General features: G+C 36.4%; 1 non-coding gene across 2 annotated transcripts in view; it reads left to right on the top strand.

Annotated features, from left to right (window-relative positions):
• The first annotated feature begins 455 nt into the window (after positions 1-455).
• LOC129453690 (uncharacterized) overlaps positions 456-24,322 on the top strand; it is a 91,992-nt gene continuing 68,125 nt past the window's right edge. For both annotated transcript variants that reach the window (XR_012365893.1, XR_012365894.1), the window contains exons 1-2: positions 456-544; positions 12,226-12,335. This is a non-coding gene — a transcript (uncharacterized protein). The remainder of the gene's footprint in view (positions 545-12,225; positions 12,336-24,322) is intronic.

The following is a 24,322-nucleotide window of genomic DNA, read 5'->3' as shown; positions in this document are numbered from 1 at the left end:
TTCCTGCTACACATATTGTTAGCACAATATACCGCTCTGGAAACAATTGTTTATTCATAGATGGTCTGACTGCACAGCCAACCATAAATTATGACACAAATCCATTGTGTGTTCCTCAGATTGTGCAGACAGTAGCAGTTAAGCACAACTGCGGGGCTGCACACGGCTCTCAAGAGTGCAGTAAATGTGCACGTGTTTGTCTGCTGACTGGCATTTGGTATTTAGCATCATTGGCATGTATATGAGCATGTTTAGCATACTTGTGCATAAAAATGGAGAACTTGTATCAAAGTAATCGTGTTGTAAGAAAGATAACAAACCAACGTTAATAAAACGGTGTTATTAATATGCTGTGTTGATATGCATCTGATATCACATTCCTTATCATACATTCATTTGCATTCATCAAAATAAAATTTGTTCATTCAATAACAAGCTTTTTCTCTTTTCCATATAGTGAAATTGAGAGACAAGAAAGTGAGACAGATTGGGCAAATGGGATCGGTGTGCGATGTAGGCCAGATTCAAAGCTACGTCCCCATAGGTATGTCCACTTTCTCTCTCTCTCTGATTAGTGGACGTGTAATTCTCTTATGATAACTCCCTCTGTCTATTTTCTGTCTCTGATATAGTGTGTGTTCCTGTATTTGTGTTTTTTCCTGTCTCCTGCTGTCACCGTTCTGTAGTCGCCAATACTTCCGTAGAGTCTATGATGGCGGCATTGGACTTGTTAGGGCAAAAGCACATCACACACCCACTAGCTTATTGTGCTCAAAGCCCATGTGGATACCTATTTGCAAACAACAGATTTCGCTGATCAATGTGTCTCTGGGGGAATAGAGGACTTTCCCTGGTAAACACCGATGCGGGTAAACATCAGCCACAGAAATGCAGGTCTGCATGTGTCCATTTTCAAGCGATCCTCATACCTACCCAGTATAATAAAGTATTGTTAAGAAGTTTACTTTTTATAGGAACATTTTGATCAACTTTATACAGTGGTGTGAAAAACCCGCTCCAGATTTCTTGTTTTTGCCAATTTGTAACACTTTAATGTTTCAGATCACCAAACAAATTTACATTTTAAAGCCGCTCTATGCATTGTCGGCGGTTTTGTCAAACAGCGACCCCTAGAGTCGCTGGAGAATACTGTCGTAATTTCCCACTCTAGTACACCTCCGAAGATAATGACCAGGTAATGTTTCACAATTTCATACAAATATTAGGCTACTGCATAGTCTACTTAACTACAGATGATGTTAATAGGAGAATAAGAAGTTTATTTCAAGTGTAGAGTGCATATAATAATAAAAGTACCGCGTTTGCTAGCTTATAACGTTTTTACATGATTGCAGCTAAATCACAAGTAAAGATTACAAAATGCCATGACAAAGTTAATTGTGTACTTTGCATTATTACATAACTTAGTTCGTTATAATGTCACTATACATGATTATTGCTATTTATCATAATAGTTTGCAAATTGTGCATGTTTACACTATTTACAACCTCTAGGCTTATTTATGTCCTGATAATTATGTGAGATATTGACAACTGTTGTCATTATAATAGCATGACATACTACAAGCAAGCGCAACCACATACAACATAGACCTCAAACAAGTTTACACATGAGCGATTTCCTTACTAGTCCATCAACAAGATCGCCAGATCAGCATCCCATCCAGTGCTGTCTTTTAGCTCACGCCGAGTATAAACCCGACCGAGTGGGACTTTTGTCCGGTTCCTAACGCGCTCAGATTCTCTCTTCCTTTTCCTACTCTCTTCCGAATGCGCTTTCTTAACTTTGAAATCGTTTAGCCTCACGTCTCAAATCCGCGCGTGCAGTTGTTGTTATAGGCTTGATCGACTTCATGCAGCGCTGCAAGAACCGACAGCCGGATGACGTCAAAGTGCCGTCTTGGATCATTCTCGCGGTACTTTGACGTCATCCGGCGGTCGGTTCTTGCAGCGCCACACGAAGTCGAACAAGCCTAACGTGTGTGACGTCGTTGCCGTAAAGCAAGTCGTGATTCTCGCGAGATTTGTCAGGGGCGGTTCTCTCAAGCTTGCATTGCTGGTTTTGCTAGCGGCGTCCTCCCCGAGCTTCAACAGAAGGATAATTCGCCCTACTATGACTTTGTTTACCACTGAAATAACTTTGAAGCTGTTATATTAAGGTAAAATAACTGCATAGTGTGTCTTTAATCAAAGATAACGCCAACATGCAGGTTTTTATTATTAAGGAAAAACAACATCTGAAACTACATGGCCCTGTGTGAAAAAGTGTTTGCCCCCTAAACCTATTAACTGGTTGGGCCACCTTTAGTATCAACAACTGCAATCAAGCGTTTGTGATAACTTGCAATGAGTCTGTTACAGCGCGGTGGAGGAATTTTAGTGCACTCATCTTTGCCGAATTGTTGTAGTTCAGCCACATTAGAGGGTTTTCTAGCATTAACTGTCATGCCACAGCATCTCAATACGAATGAGTCAGGACTTTGACTAGGCCAGTGGTTTTTAAACTGGGGGCCGGGGCCCCTAGGGGGGCCGCAAGATGGTGCCAGGGGGGGCCCCAGTTTTATGACATTTTATGAAATACATTAATTTATCATGAATTCTGTGTAGTTAAACCTAAAAAAAATAAGGCTACTAACCAAAAGCACTACTTTTTTGTATAATTTAATGTTTTTTTATTAAAATGATGAATTTTAGAACAGTTTTTTGTCACAAATTTTCTTTGGGGGGCCGCGAGGGAATGCACCGTATACAAGGGAGGCCGCACTCTGAAAAAGTTTGGGAACCACTGGACTAGGCCACTCCAAAGTCTTCATTTTGTTTTAATTCAGCCATTCAGAGGTGGACTTTCTGGTGTGTTTTGGATTATTGTCTTGCTGCAGAACCTAAGTTGGCTTTAGCTTGAGGTCACGAACAGATGGCCGGACATTGTCCTTCAAGATTTTTTGGTAGACAGCAGAATTCATGGTTTCATTTATTAAAGTCTTCCAGGTCCTGAAGCTTCAAAACAGCCCCAGATCATCACACTACCACCACCACATTTTACTGTTGGTATGATGTTCTTTTTTTAAAGGTGCAGTGTGTAATATTTAGAAGGATCTCTTGACAGAAATGCAAAATAATATACAAAACTATATTTTCAGGGGTGTATAAAGACCTTTTTATAATGAACCGTTATGTTTTTATTACCTGAGAATGAGACGTCTTTATCTACATACACCGAGGGTCCCCTTACGTGGAAGTCGCCATTTTGTGCCGCCATTTTTCTACAGAAGCCCATAATGGACAAAGTGCCCTTGGACAAAGTTTTTTGCTAAGTTGTCTCCGACAATGACATGTTTGTCCGGTGGTGGCTACCGTAGTTTCTCTATGCGTTTCAAAAGTGAGGGGTGAGCAGTGGACTGAGCCGTTGGTTGCAATTTGCAACCTCACCACAAGATGACGCTAAAATTTACACACTGCACCTTTAAATGCTGTGTTACTTTACGCCAGACGTAATGGGACACACCTTTCAAAAAGTTCAACACTCGTCTCGCCAGTCCACAGAGTATTTTCCCAAAAGTCTAGTGCTGCGTTCAGACCAGCCGTGGTAAAGGCGTCAAGCGCGAGTGATTTCAATGTTAAGTCAACGTGAAGAACTCATTTAATATTGAACTTTACACAGACTTTTTCACATTCAATTGCTTACTAATGTCTTCCTTGAAATTTGAAGCAAAGGATAATTTGTTAAAGAGGACATATCTTGAAAATCTGACACTTTCCATGTTTAAATGCTATAACTGGGTCCCCAGTGCTTCTATAAACATAGAAAATGTGAAAAAGATCAACCCAGTAACTTAGTTTTGGTAAACCATTCTCTGCAAGCATGTGAAAAAATATCTCATTGAAATTTGGCTCCCCTTGTGATGTCAGAAGGGGATAAAAACGCCCCTTAATCTGCACTATCCAACCACGACACTGCCATTAAGTGCAGAGATCAGCTCATTTGCATTTTAAAGGACACACCCAAAAACGTCACATTTTTGCTCACACCTAGTGTCAATTTTAACATGTTATAATGAATATATCTATATGGTATTTCGAGCTAAAACTTCACATACATCTTATAAAGGTCTTGTGATATGTGCCGTTTAAGAAGTTATGAGTACATATTAAAATCTTTTACTTTGATTATAATCTTTATTTTGGCAACCCTGAGACGTTTGAGATTATTAGGGTCTCTTTTAAAAGAAAATTAGGAGAAGCAGGAGACTCCATTTAATTTAATGGAAATGTTAAAGAGACATCATATATTTTCCCTACAGTCTTATCTTTTAATATTTAAAGGTAACTTTTGAAGACAATTGTTTGCCAAGATTAATGCATTACTTTGTGCAGGAAGAACAAGCGCCATTACTCACACTTTAAATTATTCACTAGAGTAAAATTCTGGCGTTTAGGTCTTTTCGAACTAATAAAATTAAGCAGACCGGAACTACAATTTATTTTGTTAGAGCATGAGCTGTTATTACATACATAATATTTTAAGGTTGCCGCTAGGACTGTCTAGTGTGAGGTCTCTCTGCATTGGGCTTATTTGATTTACTGTACACCCTAGGGCGTCTTTTCATGTTGGATTTGGCGAATTAGCGCAACATTTACATCATTGACAGTATTGGACTATTGAAAGATGTTAAAACTCAAGAGTATTTGTTTTGGCTCTCTCAAACAGAAAAATAGAAAGAAAGAAAAGGATGCAATGGAGTTTCTCACTGAAATGCAGATGGTCCTTCAAGAATGTGATGGGTCATTGCAGGAATATTATTTTAGTAATCATCACTGTTTTAACTGCTGATTGTGTTTTCAGGACCACGGCTGGTTTTTGTCTCTCATGGCACTTGAAACTGTCACAAACCAAATATAACCTCCTCGACATACTTCATATCTGGATATCTTTACCTTCTGGTCTCTCGATCAGTCTTTATACCTGTGGTTATAATAAATGATAGTATCAAACTCCTTTGATCTTGGTAACTGCCTTTATTCCCTGTAATTAATATTGATAATTCACATTTACAACTATCATCTATCTTTCCCATCATACCTTCACCTTCTACCCCACTTTTATTTGACCCCTGACTTCCTACTACGTATTTACTCAGCTGCCGCGTGCAGACTTTGAAGCCCACAGGTTGTGCTGGCTTTACCACGTTAGTCTCTTAAACAACAGCAATTGCCATTTATTTTCAGAATAAGTCTTAGTTTATTGTCTTAACACCTACAAAGTGTTTTCAACCAAACCCGTCCACTCACCTACAGCTGGATCTGTTCTGCAAGCATGTGTCGATGATGATAAATTCAGGAGCTTTGGGGCGTCTAAACCAGCTCATTGGAAGGACCTTCAGCGGTCTTGGGTCGCACATTTTGGGTTGCATAATGGCCGCCCTAGGGGCATCTTTGACTTTGGGTAGTGAAGAGCTAAGCAAGGTTTAGTTTATTGAGGCATAGGCTCATGAATGTTAACTTTGAAATGGTAGTTAGTGTAGCACAGTGTTATTTTAAAGATGCTTTCTAGATACTGTGTGCTAGAATTAATAGTTTGCTAAGGCTGGCTTCAGAATTACTGTTGCTTAAACTTTGGATCGTTTGTAATATGGACATGAATTATACATTAAATTGTTCTTGTTGAGAACAGCTTGCTTTGTCTCCTAATGAACAGTACCCAAACAATTCAGACAAAATATCTCGCTGACTTATTAAATACAGTATTTAGTAACAACCCATATGGCAAATGCCCTGGCAATCTTAATGAAAGTTCTTTATTCGTAGCAAAGAAGCATTGCTTGGATTTTCTTTAAAGTCGAAATGAATTTGTGTGTGTACCTTATGTAATTATTATATATATTTAACCACACACATAAATAAATTTATTCATTTCAGATTTTATATATATATAATATATATATATATATATATATATATATATATATATATATATATATATATACATACATACATACATACATACATACATACATACATACATACATACATACATACATACATACATACATACATACATACATAGAATATTAAAAAATATAAATAAATATTTATACTCATGTTAATGTTTAAATACATAGATGAATGTGTGTGTGTGTGTGTGTGTGTGTGTGTATTTATTTATTTATATATATATATAAATATATATATATATATATATATACACACATACACATACCGGTATATACATAATAATTACACACAGCACACACACTCGCATATTATGCCAAAAATCTCTTTTATTTTGTATGCGATTAATCGTGATTAATCTTTGCCCAGCACTTGCGTATCGTCCGTTCACACATTTTCACCAAAGCACACATTTTCATTTGCTAAAAATAGTGTTTGCCCGTGCAACACATTGCAATGCAACAACAAAACTATGGCAGTACGCTGTCAAAATATCGTCAAATCAATCAATATAATCAAATTGAATTTGTCCCTGCTGAAAAAAACTGCATAGATCACCATATTTCCCATATGCTGGTCCATGCTGGTTTGGTGCTGCTTTAGCTGGTGGTCACCAGCATACCAGCACCAAAACACAACATATGCTTGTCTTGCTGGTATGACCAGCATGGGATGCTGGTGCTGGTATCCTTATGACCACCAGCTGAACCAGCATAGACCAACATGGGAATTATGCTGGTCTATACTGGTGGTCACCAGAAAACCAGCACCAAAACACAACATATGCTGGTCTTGCTGGTATGCTGTTTTTTTCAGTAGGGGTATCCGCAAACATTGCATAAATGGCTGAGAGAATTGATATCATATTGTGACGAGATGTCAGATTTCCACACTTATAAATCAATGTTTAAACCAGACAGGTCTCTAAAACTGTCCATTGAACAAGTGCACCCCATCCTGAGAGACTGACATCCAACCTGGAGAACTAATAAATATTTAGTCTGGCCTTTGACGAGTTAAATAAGAACCAGAACCTCCCTTTTAATCCAAAACACAAATGCACTGAAAGTATGTACTCCGCTTCAGTTCAGTTCAATTGGCGGACAAATTTATACAGTGAGAGTAGCATCCCTATTTACAGTGTAACATACACCATTAATAATGTTTACGCAAACTTTTATCCTGAATATGATTTGAGATTAGTCTTGTAATAGAAAGGTTCTTTTGTTAGCTCACTGTTGTGGTAGTGGGCTGAACAGGAATTGAGGCATGTATATAAAACATATGGACCTGTAATGAAATTCAAGAATATCCCTGCACAGTATCGGTTTTGAACCCAGAGGTCTACAGATCTGCATATAACAGGAGAGTAAGTAATGACAGAATTATGGTCTGGCTGTTTGAAGGACTGGGTGGACATTGAAGTCACGAGTCTGGTTTAGTATTGATGAACATTCATTGGCCAAAAAACATGCATTTTGGCTAATTATATACTGGGACTGGTGTTGATGATGCCTAAAAGGCTGACTAGGTAGGCAGCTCCCCAGGTAAGCCAGAATGATAATACCACTGATGCCCCTTAAAGTAAGAGATTTTTTTCTTTATTCATGCACAACATATTTTTGTCCTCGCGTCATGTTTTAGTAATGTTTTCACACTGCTGAAATAAAGAGGTCTAGCTTTTGGGAACAATTATTTTAACAATCGTATTGCTGTTTTATGAAATTTTATATAGGCCACACAATGTGTCCTGTTGAAATGCAATTTTAGCAGCATATCCGATTGTTTGGAATGTAAATACCCTGTTCTGTTTCTTGCAAACTCGCATGAACCTCTGTTAAATGCATTTATGTATGTCTGTAACAGGCTTTTCAATACTACGCCATCTCTAAAATAAACAAGTCCTGCTGCTTGAAATAAAAGGACATTTCATCTTAATTAAAATAGGATCCCGGTCTTAGCAACAGTAGTTAATTCAATGTGACGCGTCCTTTGTGAATACTTAAAACGCAGGGCACATCTGGAATACTCATAACTATTCGAAGAAGAATCACATTTGCACTATTTAACGGATAATTTAACAGCATTTCTTATTTTTTAGAATGGTGTGAACGATCACACGCTCATAAACGGACTCTTTTATTTTCTGTTACAAGGTTAATGTGTTGTAAGGTTAAATGCCTGCTGAGATATAATTCAAGTTAATGCAGATAATATAAACTTTTAAGTAATTTCTTGGCAGAACATAACAGGGTACGCATAAACAAAAAAAGCTTTTCAAATGTCCCACCGGACATCATTGAAAAGAATTATCGAAGCGCTAAAAAGCTACTCGTTTAAGACACTTGCAGATCAAGCCAACAAAACTATTATTGTATTTAAAAACTGGCAGGATTTGAAGATGTAAATCACATTTAATTTAGTTACTTTTTACAATTTTCCCTATTAACAATTTTCCCTAATGATGTATATTACGTTCTGTATCATTTTGTAAATGCGACACTTGCATCTAATTATGTTACATTTGATCAATAAATGCACATGGTCCTTAAATGCAAAATGCAGAACTAAGCAATTACACGCAAATTGTCAACTTTACCATGAAAATGTTTTTACCAAAAGTTTTTAATTATTCTGATATCTCAGATGTCAATATTTGCATGCTTTAAAACTTTGGATGAAAGTGTCTGTTAAATCCTTAAATGCTAATGTAAGTTTCTGGTAAGGCTTGTTTACCCAGGAAGTCTTGCTGATTAAACTAGTTAATACCAGATCAACATCCAAAACATGTGCTGGAAACCAACTTAATTGGTCTTTTCAGCAAGACAAAGAACAATAATAATTTAATTAAGTTTTAGTTCAGATCTGAATTGTCTCCATAACAGAGAAATGTTACATATGCATAAATGCAAACACAAAAATTTAAATAAAATAAATTGTATTTGTTCTTTGAAGAGACATCCTTTATACATTTGTTGGGTATTATTGCTGGGTATAAAACAACTTAGTTTGGGTCAGTTCGACCTACTATTTTAAATTTTGACTTGTGATAAGTCTACCCAGTCTCACAAGGTTTCGTCATATAGTCACGTACATTTTTTATTCTTTTTTCGTGATATTATCACGAATTTCTGCGCTTTTTGTGATCGTATAACGAATTCCTGTCTTCGTGTGATTATCATGTATTGGTTACTCAACTGCTTTTTCCTATTTTTTAACCATTGTCGCTTCGGTTTAGGGTTAGATTTGGTGTTTGCATTAGAATGTCACTTTATATATTGGTTTATAGTATTTTTTCTGATTTAATTTTTATATATTTTGCCTGGCGTAAGGGTTAGAGTTGGGTTTGGGATGTCATTTTATGTAAATCTAACCCTAAACCGAAGCGACAATGGTAAAAAAATAGGACAAAACAGTTGAGTAACCAATACGTGATAATCACACAAAAACAGGAATTCGTTATAGAATCACAAAAACGCAGAAATTTGTGATAATATCACGAAAAAAGAATCAAAAAGTTATGTGACTATAGACGGTTACATCAGACACACGGACGCGATACACGTCCGGATCTGAAATGTACTTCCGGTTTCGTTTTTTTAATGGTCTGACTAGTTGCTAAATTGATCTTTTGAACAAATGCCTCATCGGAAATAACAAATGTTTTGGTTTCCTAGGTAATCTATGTGGTTTTTTTTTGCTTGTTATATAAATAAACTACGTTTAAAGAACTTTGTTGTTATTTACTCTTGGCGGAGTTTACCGGAAGTTACGTGCGGACCACGACAGCCGCTTATTTATGTTGATACTGCTGAAACCGTCTATATAACGAAATTTTGTGAGACTGGGCTGGATAAGTTGATATAACAAGTTGAAATTGTTTAACTTAATTTGTTAAGTTCAAGTAACATAAAAATATGTTGATTTGACATCAATGCAGCATTTTTTTATTTTTTTTAAGTGCAGAACTTGTTTATTTTGTGTCCTACATATGTCCTATTCTGATCTAAAATAGAAAACGTGATTATAGACTGATAATTAAGTGAGGTCTGGTCTTCAGGGGTTTAGGAAAATATAAACAGATGGTTCAATATGTAATAGATACATTTTCGGAGAATTTACTTTTTAATTTTTGACTGGAAATGTCACGTTCGTAGTGCTGGAAATGCTCAACTGCATCCCACTGTATCCTCCTGTGTAGTCTTAACCGACTGGTGGGAGAAGGACACAGGTTTTCTTGGAAAAACCTCATGCTTTTCCCATGTTTTTCTATTTGATATCCAAAGCAGAATCTCAGGTCTCAAGCTAAAATCCATTGGTGTCTGTCTCTCTGGAGTCCAAATTCATTTAACCTCTCTAATGTACAGTGACCCTGGCAACTATAGTTATAGGCATGTGGCCATTTTTGTAATTCTTCAGTATATAATGCCTTCAATTCCCACAACAGTCATTGACTATGAGAAGAGCTTCTGAACCCACAGACTCAAAAGTCAACATGATTGAATCCCAATTGCTTTCTTTATAAATGTTCCTTGTCTTTTCGTTTCACTTGGTAAAATGTCACTTAAGGGACGTTAAACTGCTTCTGTGTTTTTCTTATTAGGCTTTATTGGTTTTGTGTGTTGCCATTTGGTTACAAATATGCCCCTCAATAAATTGTGCATGTAGGGATGCAATATGAGTAAATCAATGACGTACTAAATAATGTTCTTTTTTTATGATGGTTGGTTAAGATCTTGTCACTGTCACACTTGCTTTATTATGGCAAATGTAGATATAACTAATGGAACTGGAAACTGGTAATACTTTATGGCCTTAAAAGGTTTCATATTTAAATAGAAGTATCTCCAAAAGCAATCTTACCATCTAATTTATTAACATAATTCAAAGTTGCTCCTTTATGACTGTGTATGGTCATGGAAAAGTTTCTTTCTGAGTTTTTGGGAGTACCAGTGGTGCCCAATTAGCTGTTAACTTTGATGGGACTGGTCAAAGTTGGGGATAAATGGGCAGAGGTCACTCCTGTCTGTATCTCCTTGTCCTCCCTGTTTATGGTCCCAGGGTGGTGATGAAATTATGCCAAGCGTGTCTGCATAAAGAGCTCCCATAGCATCACTCCCACATAACGTTAAATGCAGAGCCAGCTGGACATTAGCCACGTCTTGTTCTTGTCCTTTGTCTTGCTGAAAAGATCAGTTGAGTGGTTACCAGCATATGTTTTGGATGTTTGTCTAGTATTAGCTCAGAAACTTACATTAACATTTAGGGATTTAACAGATACTTTCATCCAAAGTGACTTGGAAAGTAAGAGAAATGGACTTTCATTCACAAAAGTTGGCATGTTTTCAACCCATGATTGAGTAAAATGCACCGAACATAAAACATCTAGACGTTTCCAAACGACGCTTCACAATGTCTTCATGGCACCCTTGGGGCGCCGCTTGCAGATCATTCCCTCATGCCACCCAAGCTGAATGGCCTGTGACCTTTCACCTTCTAAATGTCAAAGCAATCTCACAATCATTTTCACTGAATCTTCTTTCAATGATGTGCTTGAAAAGCTGTCAGCCTCTAATGGACTGATGTCCTCCCAAGACAGTACTACAGGAACCTGTATCGCTTCATTTGCTATTGTGGTTATTGCTCCTGGAGGAGCAGAAGAGGATCCACATGTCCCAAACTCTGACCTTGCCCAGTCAGCCATATATCTCATCTGCTGTCAATGAAAGTTTGGCTTATTCACCCTTCAAAAATAACTTCCTTCAATTGCAGATAGGAAGCCGTAATGCAGAGCAGGTTGTTCCTATTTGTAGGGGGCAGTGGAAACAAGTTGTGCATTAAACTTTGAATAATGCTCAATATTTTATGAAAGAAATCATTTATGGTGTTATTTATTGGTTTATCCTTGGTCTTTTGGCACTTGGATACTGAAGGGGTGTTACATCGAAAGATTTTGCAGACATGTTACATTGGGTGCTTTCAAAGACGTTTGGCCAATGTGTGAAATCATTTACGACCAACTTCACCATGCCGCTAACCTTGTGTAGATATGCACGTGCCACTTCACCAATGCTCAGTGTGACTTCATATTCCTGTGAAATTCGTATCTTCCGGTTACTACTTTCACGAAAAACAAAAATTGCAGTGAACTAATACATACATGTTTTGAAACCAAAGCCATAGTGTTTCATATTTTGTACAGTGAATAACTTTAAACCCTGAGCTGAAAACCGATTTATTGTGTCTTTGTTTCAGGAACCAAAGCTTTCTGCCAAGTAACCGGTTTGATTCTACACTTGGATTTTTGCCGGACAATCGAAAACTACTTTACCCTGTTAAGGTCAGCCAGCAAACCAGACGTAGAGGTGAGCCCACTGCTTTGACAAACCACAGCTAAAACAATATCCTGGAAACCTGTTGTTCCCATCAAAGTTGCAAAAGTCTGCAAAAAGCGGTACAGTGTTTTCTTTTTCTGACAGACCAGCATAAGCGTGATGGATGAGTAAGTCTTTGTCCCAAATGACGCACATGATGTGAATTTGGGGTCTCGTTGCCTCTGCTTGTCTGTGTTTGTGACATTTGAAAGACCGTAAGGTGTTTCATTTACAATTTCATGATTCAGAGGGGTACTCATAAGCAGACTGCTACCCAACAGTTTATGGAGTATTATGTCACCGAAATGTAGACTCTGTGCAGGACCACAATTTGGGTCATGGCCTGATTCAGATATAATTATTTTTACGTAGTGTCTATTTACACTGAGTGTGCCTTGTTGGCAAACGCTATTTACAATAGCTCTGTTTGGCTCATAAACCTAGGTTTTAATTTAACGCCGCTGGTGCAAATCTGCTATTTGGCGACCTTGCTCTTAACCTTATTTATATAACATATCACATCGAAAAGGTATTTATTTTTAATAAAAATGAAGAATTTAAAAAAGTAGTATTAAAGGGACATTCCACTTTTTTTGAAAATAATAAAATGATTTTCCAGCTTCCCTAGAGTTAAACATAGTCCCATTGGTTACTTTCAATAGCAGGGGACTATTTTCGGGCAGTGCGTAATATCACTACGCCTGCTGCAGCCATGTTACATTAGCAAAGTCCTTGATTATTACGCCAGAATGAGAGTATACACTGTAAAAAGTAATACCTAAATCTAACTTATAAAAATTGAGTGGCTGCATTTGATGTTTTAAGTTGAGTCAACTTGTAGCCTTTTTTAAGTATAATAAACACTGTAATATTACTTAATACAAACGCAACAAAATGAAGTTGAGTTAACCTAATAGTTCTAGTATTACTCAGTTTAATTTACTTTTCTTGGTACAGGTAACTTTTTTTATGGTATGTTGTTGTTTCCATAAACATTGATTTAGACTTTATCTTTCTGTGAGATGAGGGCACGAATTGTTTATTCGATCAACGCACTCACCCAGTTTAGTTTTGGGCAGGTGTAAAGCGCCACATACTTCAGTATATGTAGTCTATGCACAAGCACCAGTCTTCTGAACAATGGGAACTACAACACTTAAAGATGAAACAAAAACTCGTCTAAATCTCGAAGATAAATGAACATTAAACACTAAAAAGTCTTTCTTTTTAGTTAAAAACACATAAAATAGAGTTTAAATTTCACTGTCCAAATGCAGTCCCATGCAAAGCATTCTGGGAACTATGAGTCTACTGCCTAGTTAGCTATGTACTAAAATCATTCGTGTAGTTTCAACACAAAATTATTAAGTTAATTTCCTTATTACAAATTTAAGTGTATAATACATGATAAAATGAAGCTGAATTTACTCAATAAAGTGTTCATTTAGAATTACTCAAATTATTCATCATTTTATGTTATTCAAACTCAAATTTTGATTAAAAAAACAAAAATTAATTTTTTAATAGAGTTTACTCGTTTTATCTTTGTTAAATCTACTAAGGCACAGAAACACTTTTTACAGTGTAGTTCCTAGCCATATCTGCTAGAAAATTGCAACTTTTCATTTTCCATCGGTCTTCGTACACTATGTAAATACAGAAGAGTCAAGTTTTAAATAGGAAAAATATTGAAACTCTTTGGTTATTTTTTAGCGTGATGCTAATGATCTAATCAAATTCAATGGATTGTGCTATGCTAAAAGTGGTAGCGCCAGACCCTGAGATCAGCTGAATGGATTCCAAAACTGTAAAAATCAAATATTTAACTCTAGGGGAGCTGGAAAATGAGCATATTTTCAAAAAAAAGTGGAGTGTTCCTTTAAAGTGCCTAACAAGTGTTTATTAAGAATAAAAGTATTTATTGGGTAGGGTTAGGGGTCGGTGTAGTTTTTTTTAATAACTATAATAATTTACACTGTGATTATTGCAAATTATATCATTTTATTTATTAAATAATACTTTTTACCTACTGTAAATAGCATAACGTTGAAAAATGCTGATATTTTAACTTTTTTAGTGTAAATAACATCTACCTTGCTACCTTATTTTTAACCCCACTGGCTAATGCATTTGACAGACTCTTTTATCCAAAACAACTTGGATTGGATTGTGGTGTAAACATTTAATAAGGTTAGGCATTACCTGCAAATCGAACCCATGACACTGATGTTGTTAGCATCATGGTCCAGCAGTTGAAAAACACCAGCACTAGTTACAGGACTAGCCAGGTAATCTTTCTTATTCATCGGTTATTAGTAGAAATATCTGTCAAGGGCCGAAGTACCCAGGTTGAGTCAGATGAACCAAATAGTTTTCTAGAGTTTCTTATGGGAGGTGATTTCAACATATAGGTCCACACATAGCCAAAGTGATTAAAGTAATTCATCTTCAAAAAAATTACAAATGGACGTTATGCAACTAATGCATACATTTTTCGAAAATGCTATGAACTCATCCAGTGAGTAATGTACCTTACGTGACCATAGAAAGTTACCACACTACCTTAAAACCAGAGCAGCTCTAACACGCTTGACAAATCATCTCATTAAAGCCACATTAATAAAGCTTGTGCGCTAACCAAAGATCAAATCAAACACGCCAACTCTCCCCCACCCTATTTCCATTTTTCTTTTTCTCATTCTCCTTCATAGGCCTGTTTTCAATAGGCACACGGCAGCAATTTGACCCTTTTTTCCATCCCAGGGTTAAAGCAACATTTTTACCCAAGTCATGACGGATCTCGAAACATTCCAGATCTGTTTACAGTTACGGACGACACGTTATTATGAAGCCACCTGTCAGACGTGAGGGATTCGCAGTGAACCCTTTTGTCCAGGGCTGAGACATTTTTCCTTTCAGAAACTTTCTGAAATGTGATGCGCTGAGTGCTGAGAGTGTTTCAGATCACTTTCGACAGCTTGGCTTGTACTTGACTGTGGCTATTTGATGGCTACTTTATATTCAAGCTGAATGGTTTCCATGCTGGCTCTGCAAGCATGAATCTTATACGGACGTGAAATCCTTAAATTATGACTTATTTAGAAGACGTAAGCGATTGCTTGTCTAAGTGATACGACTAATGATTTCAACCTGGCAGATATAAAATCTTTTACAATTATATAGGCTTCATGGTAATGACCCATAAGAAGTCATAAGTAGCATGGGTATATTTCTATCAATTCTATCAAAAAATGTATGGGTCAAAATTATAATTTTTTATGCCAAAAAATTATTAGGATATTAAAGGAACAGTATGTAAGAAATGTATATCAATTAATCATAAAATGCACCTGATATATCACTAGACATTAAGAAATCATTTTCATTTCAAATACTTATATCACTGACAACAGTGGTCTGGCCAGGATATTGTCATTTAAAAAGTGGAGTTGCAGCTCTCAACTGATGTTTATGTTGTCATGTTGTGTGTTGGCCACCAGTTGTGTGATTGCAGTACCAGTTTTAGCCACAAGTTTTGTGATTGCAATACCAGTTTTGGCCACAATCCTACATACTGTTCCTTTAAGTAAAGATCATGTCCCATGAGGATATTTTGTAAATTTCCTACTGTAAATATATAAAAATGTATATATCATTCGTAATTTATGTTGCTAAGGACTTTATTTAGACAACTTTAAAGATGATTTTCTTAATATTTAGATTTTTTGCACCCTTACCGTGGGTTCACAGCAGCCGCGTTTAAGGCGTCAAATTCGCATCTACCGCATCTAGTTTGCCGCTTGAACATTTTGAGTTAACTCGTTTCATTTGCACGTGAAATTCTAGTCATCGAGACATTCATGCGGAAATTCGCGTCATGGGAGGGGTTTCTGCGACTCCGCTCCCTTCCTGTAATCACATCCCTTCTAGAGCAAGCTCCTTATTGGTTAACGTGGCGCGTTTTTCCGCAAAAGTTCAAATCTTTCAACTTGCGCGTTAGCCATGGCAACGCTCAATTCGCCCCATTCGTGCAAACTAGATGCGCGACTGAGGCGGAATCGCGTCTACCGCGCAGTGCTAACCGCTCATTCGCGTCGCAAGACCTCCAGACATGCGTCAACGCATCTTTACATTGACTTAACATTGAAATCACTCACGCTTGACGCCTCTACCACGCCTGGACTGAATGCAGCATTAGATTCCAGATTTTTAAATGGTTGTATCTCGACCAAATATTGTCCTATCCTAACAAACCATCAATAGAAAGTTTATTTATTCAGCTTTAAGATGTATAAATTTTAATTTAAAACAATTGACCCTTTATGACTGGTTTTGTGGTCCAGGGTCAGGTATGTGTAGATGAGAATATCATACACTGTAAAAAAAATGTTGGGTTATTTTTAACCCAGCTTTGAGTCAAGAAGCGTCGAGGTCAGCCTTTGGGTTTAATTAACCCAGAAAATGTTTATATTTGACCCAACATTGGGTTAAAACAACCCAGCATTTTGGTTTGAAACGATCAAACATAGGTTAAATTACAACCCAGCAGGTTGAATTTGTCCCTTTTTCTCCCAACACTGATTTTTTTGTGGAGACTGTGGGTTGGGCTCTTTAACCTCCTAAGATCTGGTGTGTCCACATACGTGGACATCATATTTTTTGTTGTTTGCACCATAATACTTAATTATGTGTAACTGAAGTTGTACACAAACATGGACAAATCTGTTCTAAATTTACCTAAAATTAACACTTTTCAAGGTTTTAATGCTCTAATCAACATGGATTTGGACAAATATATATGCTATATGCAAATGTATGTTTACAACAGCCTGTTTACATTTTCAACAGAACCATCAGCCATAGTTTTATATATGATTTTCCCTTTAGAAGACCTTGTTCTTTCTCTATTTCTGTTTGCTGCTGCATCATTTGTGACCTGTGCTGGCAAATTGAGTTGGAATGAGCAAATTTTCAAAAATTTGTTATTTATATTTTAACATTAAAAAACATCAAACAATGCATGATTTGTTGGAATCTGACAAAACATGACAGAACTAAACCTGTTTACGCAAAGAAAAAACAATGTTACATATGTTTTTCTTTTATTGTTTAATTTTGACATTGAGACAGACCGCTTTAAAGGTGCAGTTTGTCAATTTTAGCGGGATCTAGTGGTGAGGTTGCGAATTGCAACCAACGGCTCAGTCCACTACTTACCCATCGCTTTTGAAATGCATAGAGAAGCTATGATGAGACAACTTAGTAAAAAAGTTTGTCCGTTAAGGGCTTCTGTAGAATCATGGCGGAACAAAATGGCGACTTCCACGTAAGGGGACCCTCTGTGTATGTAGATAAAAAAAGTCTCGGTCTAAGCTAATGAAAACATAACGGTTCATTATAAAAAGGTCTTTATACACCCCTGTAAATATAGTTTTGGATATTATTTTGCATTTCTGTCAAGAGATCCTTTTAAAAATTACACACTGCACCTTTAAGATACTGAAGGCTAATGCAAGGGTTTAATGTAATGTTACACATCAGATACTTTTCCTCAACATTTAACCAAACATTTACTTAAGATATAACAGATTATATTTTATATGTACCTGCAAAAATTCTTGTCAAAACAGATATTTTTTAAATCAAATCAACATTTAATGTGTTTGCCCTGAACTAACACACCTTCTGTGTTATTTTATTCATTGTGCCGCCCACCACGGTCCTGCGACATTAGATCAGAAATGCCTTGTCTGCAAGTGTTCATTTATCACGTCAGTAACCAACTCATTTAAATTTCACTAATTGTAACTGCGTTAGTTGATTTAAAAAAAATACTTTGTTACATGTTTATTATTACCGCTAAAAGTAGTGGAATTACAGTAATGGAATTACAGTAATTGTAACGCGTTACTCCCATCACTGTATTTAACACGACTTGTGTTAGCCCTTTAATTTATTTTAACATGAAAATAACCTTAATGGCATGACACACACAATGTGTAAATAATTAACACATCATTTTTTGCAGTGTAACCCCAGAATAGCTGGTAGAAATCTAAAATAAGACAAACCAAAACTCTGGTCTTAGGAGGTTAAACTTAAAGAAAGTCACACCCATAACACCCTAGCAACCACAAAAGATCATACGAAAACACTCAAAACACCCTAGCAGCCACATATTGAAGTAATGTCCTGGCATTCACCCACAGGAACTGTTTTTAGTTCTGCAGTCATATTTGGTTTAATAATCGAATGTGTCTCAATGTTTTGTTTGATCCTAATTCTTTAGTTCAGACAGTCCTTCATTTTTTTATCCAGATCTTGCAGAATTCATTTATGTGACATAGAAATACATTTTTATTAAAAACTGAAACAAATATTAAAGTAGATTAAATAGTAATGAAATCTGTCATCAGGATGGGATACATAATACACCCAATTTGATGTATCTCCACCAGGGGAAGTGTCCCATATTCAGACTCCTACAGTGCCAGTATGCATTTTAAGCTATTGAATATAATGAAAGTCTGATATCAGTGGTGCAAGAATAATCACAAAAGACATATATTTATATATTTAATGACTTCCACTTGCTTGGTTGTTGTTACCCAAATTAAGTTTATTTAACTAAGTTTAGGAGGAGAATGGGGTAAGCAAAAAATCTTGAACATTTTTCTTAAACACTAAATTCAAGAAAAATTTGCTTAACCCATTAGCCGTTTTTTTTTTTGCTTGTTTTATGCACAAAATCACTTAAATTTGATATTTTTGGTCTAAAAACTAGACTTATTTTCTTGGGTCATTTTGCTCATCAAGAAAAAGCATCTTAATTTAAGAATTTTTTGATATTTTTACCAAAAAACAAGACAAAAATACTAAGAATTTTACATCATTTTTTGCAGTGTATAAATGGCCATCCCTCACCTCTGTCCCGTGACAGTTTTTTGCAGCATCCGTTCTCCACCCCATCACCTCACTCTCAGCTAGTTTAATCTATCCCAGTTATATGGGGGGAGTTCTCTGGGTGCGGGCTAAAATTCCGAGCTTGGAGCCCTCCCCTCGTACAGCACGCCAAATATGCTTTATCTCATTCCCTATCGCTTACACGGTAATGCAAACTTGTGAACTATGAGTTAAAACAACCCAACATTTATTTAATATAATTGTTTCTTCTAGACCACAAATGCATTAGAAAGAAACCTTCGATAAATGTTCCTGCATAGGCGTATAAAGACCTTGTGGTGCCCCATATAGGTGCCCCCCACCCAATTGATCACGCAAGAATCCACTTTCTTTATAAAATATAATTGTCCCTAACCTAAACTTTTTTGTGTCATTGTTGTCGATCATACAGAATGCATTAAGAGCAGTGAGAGGCACCTTTTTTCCAATTGTTTTATATGGGCAGTGAGCGTTTTGTGCACTGTTTATGCGCTCCTGATTTCGTCTAATTTCGTGGTTGCCTAGCAACATAAAAAACGCAGCGCACTTCTGTAAATTATATATATATATTTTATACGTTAAAACCGCGTTTTCTATGTGATCCACCCCTAAAGAACAAGTGCCTTCGTAATTTTATAAAAAATAACATTTTATTTTGCTGGTTTCAGTTGGTGCCCCTAAGATCTTGGTGCCCGTGGGCACTTGCCCAATTGCCCTTATGATTAAGTCACCCATGTGTTCCTGCTTTACAGATTTTTCGCCTAAAACAATCCCAGTAAGTTGTCTCCTGTTGTGTTTCAGAAAAGATCTCAACAACTTTGCACCCTATACTTAGAAGTACTAAAAAGCTAAAGTCAGCAATCCAAAGTTTGAGATATTAGTATGAACACCAAGATCGCTCAAAATTTTCCAGGACTGTTTTTTTTTTCAAATATTTGTAACCAACTTTTTTTTATTGCACTCTGCTGATAACAATAAGCAGAACCTCAAAAACTTCCTATAAGCAGTATAGAAAAGACCTCATTTATTTGGTGATTGAATGCATAGTCCTGAAGGAAACGGTATTGTGTTTGAGGAAGCGGCTCTTGTTATACATTTTCCTCGATGTCGTGCAGTCTCTCCCACATTGAGGAAGGACGTGACAAATTACTGTGTGATTTGAGCTCCAGTACCTGTCCATCCTACTGCGTGATGGCCTCGTTCGCCCAAAAGAGAGCCACAGCAGAGGCGGCTTATGGGCCGTGTGGTTCTCATTAGCGCTGAAGTATGAAACTTCCTAGATTATGCTGTTCAAATCTCTACAGTTAAACAAGACTGAACCTCACTGGATCACTCCAGCTCTCCAGAGACAGGATAACATTAACCAGCGCTGTCCCGCTTTGTTAGATTTATTTTCTCTGCTGATTTGATCTGAATTTGATGGCCGTGTGCTGAGATGGTTTGAATGTACGATGGTCATGGAGCCATAAGGTGGAATGATTACTTTATCACAGTATACACAGTTCACAGTATACTGCACTACATAAGTGTCTAGAACATCAAATGTGTTACGGTAATGAACATCTGGTTGGGGAGAAGAGGAGGTCTGGGGGTTGATTTTGGTATGTGGCTCCTTATTTATATCCTAAGACTAAAACCACTCAGATGGTTGTGGTTTGAGTACTTACTTAAAGCATGATGTCGCTTTCATTTATTGTTATTGCTAGCTTATGTTATAATTCAGTGTGCCTCTAGGTTATTAGGGTTGTCAATTTAACAAATTAATTTGGCTACTTAGTTCTTAAAGTATTTTTCTTACAATCTTACCCATACAGAAATTTTGTATAAAGGGATTTTTGAATTGAGAAGCAGGCAAATGCCAGGGAAAAATCTTCATCTGATAAAGGTGTATACATAGAGCAACAATTAAAAAGGGCACACATGAAACACAGGATTGCAGACATCAGGTCTTGAAAATGGATTGCTGTGGACTCTGCAGTGCAAAAATGATTTTCAAGAAAAATTTTCTTAGTATTTTTGTCTTGTTTTCAGTAAAAATATCTATAAATTCTTAAATTAAGATGCTTTTTCTTGATGAGCAAAACGACCCAAGAAAATAAGTCTAGTTTTTAGACCAAAAATATAAAATTTAGGTGAATTTGTGCTTAAAACAAGCAAAAAATATTGCCAATGTAATAAGATTTTTTTTCTTGAAATAAGTTTACTTTTTTTATAAACATTTAGTTGAAGAACATTTTTCTTATTCCATTTGCTTGTTTTTAGCACAAATTCGCTTAAATTCTATATTTTTGGTCTAAAAACTATACTTATTGTCTTAGGTCGTTTTACTCATCAAGAAAATACATCTTAATTTAAGAACTTTTAGATATTTTTACTGAAAACAAGACAAAATACTAAGTAAGAGAGTAATTTTTTGCAGTGTAGGTCAGTTATACATTGCAAGAAATTATTTTCAAGAAAAATTTTTGTCTTGTTTTCAGCAAAAATATCAAATTTTTTTTTAAAATAAGATGATGGCCAAAACGACCCAAGAAAAAAGTCTAGTTTTTAGGCCAAATATATCAAATTTAAAGGAATAGTCAATTTTCTTAAAAGAAAAATCCAGATAATTTACTCACCACCATTTCATCCAAATTGTTGATGTCTTCCTTTGTTCAGTCCAGAAGAAATTACGTTTTTTGAGGAAAACATTGCAGGATTTTTCTAATTTTAATGGACTTTAATGGACACCAACACTTAACACTTAACTAACTTTCAACGGAGTTTCAAAGGATTATAAAGGATCCCAAACGAGGCATTAGGGTCTTATCTAGCGAAACGATTGTCATTTTTGACAATAAAAATAACAAATATACACTTTTAAAACACAATTTCTCGTCTAGATCCGGTCCTGAAAGCGTCAGCGTGACCTCACGCAATAGGGCTTATTCGCAAACACCGGAAGTCGCTAGCCGCGGCCATCTTGTTGACATGACATCTGTCCTGCCCCTAGCCGCACATAGATTTGAGTCGAGGGGAGCAGTAGTCTAATGGCTCAATCTCGTCTGTATTAAGAGAAGATGAGCTTCATTATTGTGGAACAATATCAAATAGACCCAATAGCCTTAAGTAAAGATCCGTCCTTATTGCCAGCCGTAACTTATCCGGATATTTATAACTATATCGTTCATACAGTATCTGCATTCATCATACAAGCACTGATGCGCCGTTCACATTATAACTATAACGATAACTATATCATCGTCCACATCACCAAACAATACGTTTATGCTAATTCGCTCACAGCACTCGCGCAAATCACTTGCCTTTAATATTGCTTGTAATAAAAACTTTTGCAGATGTCCTCAACACGCTGCGTTTCGAGCAGAGATGTATAAAGTACTAGGGACCTAGACTTGAGTAAAAGTACAAGTGCTCTATCAAAAAAGTGACTTGAGTAGAAGTTGAAGTGCTCTTTAGGCACAGCACTTAAGTGGAAGTACTAAAGTATTAAACATGTTTTGTACTTAAGTATTGCAAGTAGTTTATTTTAAAATATACTACTCAAGTACTGAAAGTAAAAGTACAAGTATTGTGTAATGTAGTTATTTAAGAAAACAGTCAAAAGTTTGAATATAATATTGTTTATATTATTTCAAATGTTTAAGCTAAAGGACACTCACAATTCCTTTGGCTGTAGCAGGAGTACAAGGACATGAATGTTCAGATAATTCAGATTAATTTAACTGATCTGGTGATAGAGAATTCAGAATTAATGAAATATTAGTCGATATAATGGTAATAGGTAAAGGTACAAGGTGTTTCAATGAATTTAGGTTTCCTTCTTTCACGCACACTCGCCCTTTCTCGCGCATTCTCTCTCTCTTTCTCTCTGTCTCTCTCTCTCTCTCTCTCTCTCGGTCTTTCTCGCGCACTTTGGTTCTCTCTTCGCTTCACATTTGTCCACAACCCCGGCTCATATTTGTGAGTAAGAGGGAGGGAGGGGTCCGCCCTTCACTTTCTCCGATTGGTTTAGACCACCGTGTGTGTGTTTAATGTGTATCACCGCTCCGGCAGTGATAATGTGGGTTTGGAATGATTCGTAACATTTGAATGTAACGAGTAACTATGCAGCACATAAAAAATGTATCGGAGTAAAAGTATTAAACTCATCGAAAATATGTACTGAAGTAAAAGTGGAAGTAGGAGAAAAAAATAATACTTCAGTAAAGTACAGATACTGTCTTTTAGTACTTAAGTACAGTAGTGAAGTAGTTCTACTTCGTTACTATACATCTCTGGTTTCGAGTAACTCTAAACAGTGAATCTAATAGTTTGTGTAATCTCTTACCTTTTGGCATAACAGTTAGTTAATGTAATAGATTAAAAAGCATTACGTAGTCAATTTTCACAGCAACTGGAGGTAATCTTGTGTTATAGACCTCAGCAATGAGCTTCACTGTCATTTTAAGTGCTCGTGCACTTGAAGTTCAAATAGATTTTAATGCTATCAATGGTTTATCCTTCATCAGGTGGGAAAATCGCTCAGAAAGTGATCCCAATGATGTCGTTCATTGTATCTGTATCGTTATAGTTTTGGTGTGAGCTCCGCTATTCTGTTTAATATAAAGCGATTTTCAAAACTATGTGAACGGCACTTAATTACCTACCTAGTATCAATGCCAGACCTATTATTATGTTCATATAGTTATTCATACTAATTTAATAACACTCTCAATTTATGGCAGCTTATTTGAAAGAGCAGTTTCAGCCACTGCTTACAGCTAACCATATGTGATCAAATTATGGGGACAGACTTTGCTGTGAGCATATATCCCTAACGTTACCTGGGGTAAAATGATGGGGACAGACTTTGCTGTTGGGAGTCTCTCCTGCGCTGGTTCAACTCCTCTCCTTTCATGTTTCTGACAGTCGGTATCGCATAAAAAGTAATTCCGGGGTCTTTTTGCTGTTGTTAGAACATCCATGTATTACACCACACACCATCGCGCGGTTTAAAAAAAAATTACACCGATAATACCATGCATAATACCCAC

The sequence above is a fragment of the Misgurnus anguillicaudatus genome, chromosome 23, assembly GCF_027580225.2.
Source record: "Misgurnus anguillicaudatus chromosome 23, ASM2758022v2, whole genome shotgun sequence".
In the NCBI taxonomy this organism is placed as follows: Eukaryota; Metazoa; Chordata; class Actinopteri; order Cypriniformes; family Cobitidae; genus Misgurnus; species Misgurnus anguillicaudatus.
Note: the sequence above shows the minus strand (reverse complement) of the source record. Positions and strands in the feature narration are given on the sequence as shown.